Genomic DNA, 5,342 nt, shown 5'->3' with positions numbered 1-5,342 from the left:
TATTTTAAAGTGGCTGATATGTTCTCTAATGATAGGCCAAACATCTACTTTTTATCATGTATCTGTATCTATCTGCAGCTCATTTAAATTCTCATGTACAATGCTTTCTTTACTAGGAAATATATTCTTATCTCTTTTATCGCTGTGTAAATATCTTGCCTTTGTGCCAAGTTACGTCTAATAGCTCACAGCAAATCTTTACCTCACCTATGCTGTGGTAAAATCTTCCTTTCTAATAAAATAAAAAAATAATAGCATGTTTGTCTTCAAATTTATTTTAACAGGGATAACATCCAAGGCAGAGCTAGTTACATAGCTCTCCAAAATGCAAGTCTATAAATTAACCATAGTTTAGCCCGGCTTTGTTTGTACTGTTTCCAAGCCATTACTACTATTTTTATTCCAATAGGTGGTGCTGTGTTGAAACCTAAATAATTTTCAAAATTTATGCTGATCTATATGTCTTCATTGAAGATATTACGAAATTATTATTCCAACAAATTCTTACATGTTATCTGAAGGAAATGTTCCTATTTTCAATAATAATAAAAATACCCATTATTAGAGGACAGTTGTAGGCAGCTCAATGTTTTTTTTTTTCTGTTTCTTTTTTCTTTTTCTTTTTGTTTTCTTTCATTTTTCCCAGCAGTTGTTGTAATCGTGTTTTTAATACCAAGCAGCACAAACTCCCAGGACTGGAACATTCTGTGTCAATGAAGCCTATCCCTTGTTATTGCTTGTGGCTTTGTCATGCAATCCTTGCACAAATTTATAACGACTAATCTTAAAACAAGTTGTTCCAAAAACCTAGTCCTGCAAGGATAAGAAATCTTAATCTCCATCCTAAATTGATTCATGGCTAGTTTTTCTCTCAATAGTGTTTATTAAAAAATGCCTAGGCTTTAGGTTTGCTAGACCAAACAATGCAAAATTCTTTAAATCTTTTTTTTTTTTTTTTCCCTATTCTCAGCAGTCTTTGATTAACCCTTCAGTGTGCTGGCTCTCATTGAAGCTCATCTTTCTTAAACACAGAATTGAGCACCATTTCATACTACGCCAGTAGCCTATGAAGGAATTGTGCAAGGGAATGGCCTTGCATGTCTTAATATCACATTTCTTTTTTTTTTTTTTTTTTTTTTATGGATGCATCATTCTGCAAGTCCGTTGTCATCCTGCCATCAACCTGTAGACACAGAACTTTTCATCTCGTTGCTTGTTTCCAGTCAATGAGCTCCTCAATTACAGGACAAGTATGTGATGGTGGCTTCCCACACTTGCTCTGTCAAACCTTTACGTCAAGTCTACAAGTTCTTCCTGTTTGCTTCTGGTGTTTCCTAAATTAGCGTCCTTAGTAGATTTCATCAGAAAGTTTCATCAGCACACTTCTTCGTATTCTGTCAGGGACAAAAAGATATTAATCCCTGCTCCCAATTCCAAAATAAAGATAATTCCAGCTGTAATTCTTGCAATAGAATACTTTTTTTTTTTTTTTTTTCAGATCAAGTTCCCCATACATATTATTCATCGTTGTGTCCCTTTTAGCAATTATTCAATTATTACTCTTCAAAACTAAAATGCTCTTGACTTAATTAAACTGTATGTTAAAGGTGAAGTAGAAAGATAGAAGAGAGGGCCACAAAGCTCTTAGCAGGATGCTTTTCAGGCTACATTTCTAAATGTAATTTAGAAAACAAAACAAAACAAAACAAAACACAAACACCTTACCAACGTATAGACTGGATCTGTTTTTCCTGGAAGTTCATGAAGGTTTTGCCATTGATTTTGATTGTACATTAGGTGCTGTCTCCAAGGAAGTAAACAACAATGCCCAAATAACTGTTATGGAAACAGGATAGACTTCGGTGATCACAGTTTCAAATTTACTTTGGCATCTAAAAATATATCAAAGTTTAATGATATTTCCTATGCAGTTATGAACACAGAGGACATTAGATGCTTAACTTCTCTTGATTTAAATTAAAAAAAAAAAAAAAGAAAAATCATTTGGTACCTATTTGCATTTCAAGGAAAATAGGTACACTCCTGTTCCCCCTCCCCCCCAGCTTTTGAAAAACAGATCTGAAGAACCTATCTTGTGCAATTAGGTAATGAAATACATCTCCAGACTTGGTAGGAGATTTATGTACAGGATCAAATCCATGCTTTTCTTTCTTTTGATCCATGTTTTAATAATTTTTGTAGTTTACATTGACATCAACATTTCCAAACGTAACTGCTTTGGCTTAAAACCCATGTCCATTTTTATTTTTTGAATTTTCAGTTACTGAGAACTGCTTGTGTTCCTCTGAAAAAAACAGATTTTTTGTATTAAGCCTAAAAGTGGCCAGTGGCTTTGGAAGTTAAAAGATCTGGATAGCTCAAAATATACTTCGTTTTTGAACTACTGAAACTGTATCTAAAAATAAATAAATAAATAAATAAAAATGGTGACAAGCAAGTTGCTCTGAACTATCCTAATACAAGTTCCTATTTATGGACCAAAATTTCATTTGAAGATGCTGCCTTACTAAATACCATGTGCCATCATCATTTAGTGTCTCTGACCTAGTTTATGGTGCCTAGTTTATGGTGCCAAAACAGCTGCTCTGCTGTTTTGTCTTTGTTTCTGCAAAAACATAACATTTTCTCTTCCACAAGATATTGGAGTTACTTCGTTGTTAGCACAGTTTGGACTCTCCTGAAATTTTCAATATAGGAAAAAAGACATACCGGTAGTTCTAGTAGGAACAGAAGAGCATTTAAAGTTTCTTGGCAAAGCAAAAAATATAAAATTATGATTTAATGGAAAAATACTAACTTTGGATATGTGAACAGTGAATATATACTAAGAAATCTGAGGGCTTCAGTGCATTACTCCTGACTGATGTAAAGATGGGAAATTAAATAGGTCTAGAGGCTTTCAGTCTCACTTCTATCCATTCACAACGAATGACCCAAAGGCCTTTCCTCTTTGTGCATGCTGCATAGGTGGATTGCTGCAGCACTGCATGGATTGTCACTGACTCTGGAGAAGGACTTAGGGAACATTTTCCTCACCTGTTCCAGGAGCGGAAAGATGCCAAGAGCACTGGCAGGAAGGGGAGTGCATTGATGGGCAAGGCTGAGAGAGCTTTCACATTCAACTGTACAGGTTTTCCACTCTGAAAGGTTCTTGGGTACCCAAATCTTCTAAAAAAATTCAAAATTAGTTTCTTAAATATCTTTAGTTTCTCAATCAGTATCTCTGGGAACATCTGCTAGATTTCTAGACATCTGAGAATTTGTTCCTGCCAACAGCACACAAAGTACCACAGTTTGGTCGTTTCCACTACTACAATCTAACACATCTGGATCTTTAGTCTCAAGGACAAAAGCTGGCTAAAACACAAAAATTTGAATGACAGGAAAAATTATTTTTTTATTTTTTTTTCATTTGGTTTTGATCTGAGCTCACCAAAAGCTAACATAAAGAAAGAAAAAAAAAAAAAAAAAAAAAAAAAAAAAAGGTTTCTCACTGCTAGCTGATTTTCATAGAACAAAAGCAGGAAGCTCCTAAGGGTCTGCAAGCTGAGGCAGAACAGTTCCTCACCCAACTGTGGATGTTGTCATTTGCAATGCACATTAGGTTTCCAGCATGTAACACTGCCTGGTCCTACCCTGGTTGCATCATTTCTGGTGTAGGGAAGGGGAAGGAGACTTCACTAACCACCATTCCAGAAGAAAGTTGTCAGCATTCCCAAATGTGTTTATGAGCATTATTAGTATTAACTTTAATGAATCACTAACCAGAACTGTGTGAGCAAAAGGGTGAGGCTTCAAGAGATCCTGGCAGTCAGATGAATCAGAAGTTGGCTTCACATGGGCTTTCTGCTTCCACAGACATGAAAGATACAGCAGTGCAATCGTTCCTCCACAGTCCTTTGGACTAGTTTGATTCTGTATGCTGAAAACCCCTAAATCAGGACTGAGTTCTGGCAGATGCCCAAACAGAGGTAAACAGCATTCCTAGATTAGTCTGTGCATAAGCAGACGAAACCACTATCAACTTTCCTTTGTGCTTGCATATCCATGCTGCTTTGTATCCTTTCTCACAGTCTTTGCAGCTCATGAAGGGTGGCACAAACTAGCTGGAATAACTGGAATGGATAAATACCATCCAGCTTGCTAGGACAAGTACAAGCTCATGCCTCCCAAGAAGGGCTGCAGGGAGCTGGAATGCAGAGCTTCCTTCCAGATATGAAAAGAGCATTTCCAGAGACAAAATCCACAGAGACCCTCAAATATTAATAAATAACACATTTAAGATAATTGTGGTCAGATTTTTTAATTTTAACAATATGGTCTGTTTTATCTGCTCAGAGAAAAGAAAGAAATAAAATGAAATGACGGTCTGAACTTTATTTTCACTTGAAAATTCTTTAGACTTCTTGTGTATTACATAGATCTCAGATAATGCCATCAATGCTTTGCTCTAATAAGGTATTAGTTAATGGATGTTAATGACAACTTTCTGACATGTTTTTCTGATTTATCAGACATACATGCATGTTTTAGCATTACTGAGCATTTCTTCTGGTTTTGCTTCTCCTTCCCCCCCCAAGTGGTTGATCTATAAATTTTTTTTAACAATATCCTTGTGTAAAGTTCTCCTATACTGTTTATTCATCTACAGCTAGCTTTAATTAAGGTAGCTTGAATACAGGAAGCAATTGACTGCTAGCAGAAAAAGCAGCTCCATTCATATTAACCTACCATGTCATGGCGGGGGGGGGGGGGGGGGGGGGAGCAAAAGTATAATTTTCCCCTAACATCCTTCATTTATCAGCTGAAACTAAGAAATAGACATCACAGAAACCTACATATTTGGAATATTCCTACAGTTATGTGGTGCAGGATCTGAGATTAATTGGGATTTAAGCAATGCCTCGGCCATTTACTTTTCCTCTGCAGAGGGTGAATTTAGCTTGCATGAAATATAAGAAAGATTAAGCATAGTGAGTGGTATAATAATGATTTGCTGGCAATGCTGGCAACTGTTTGTGGTTTTTAGTGCCACTTTCGCAGTTTAATCAAAAAATCAACAAGAAAAAAAAATTTCCTGCCACTGCCATGTGTAGTATTTGTATTTTTGCATCTCTGTGATAAATCAGTTACAAGAAACAACAATTTAGCAGACAAGTACAGACAAAGAGCTTAAAGTGATAGTGACAATGTTTAAATAAGCCGTTTTCATTTAATAAGATAATCATCAGTTTTCTGTTATAGTCATTGTGACATGCACTAAACAAAAGCTAAAAACACAGGTTAAAAGTCCTTGAGAAAAAAAGTATTCTCTTCAGTTT

General features: G+C 35.8%; 1 long non-coding RNA gene across 1 annotated transcript; it reads right to left on the bottom strand.

Moving 5' to 3' along the window:
- Positions 1–824: 824 nt before the first annotated feature.
- Positions 825–3,189, bottom strand: LOC118243925 (uncharacterized). Its single transcript, XR_004777385.2, has 3 exons — positions 3,058–3,189; positions 1,726–1,836; positions 825–1,394 (listed from the first exon to the last, which is right to left on the bottom strand). It is a non-coding gene; the product is annotated as an uncharacterized LOC118243925 (long non-coding RNA).
- Between the last annotated feature and the right edge of the window lie 2,153 nt (positions 3,190–5,342).

Source organism: Cygnus atratus, chromosome 3, assembly GCF_013377495.2.
Source record: "Cygnus atratus isolate AKBS03 ecotype Queensland, Australia chromosome 3, CAtr_DNAZoo_HiC_assembly, whole genome shotgun sequence".
NCBI lineage: Eukaryota > Metazoa > Chordata > Aves > Anseriformes > Anatidae > Cygnus > Cygnus atratus.
Note: the sequence above shows the minus strand (reverse complement) of the source record. Positions and strands in the feature narration are given on the sequence as shown.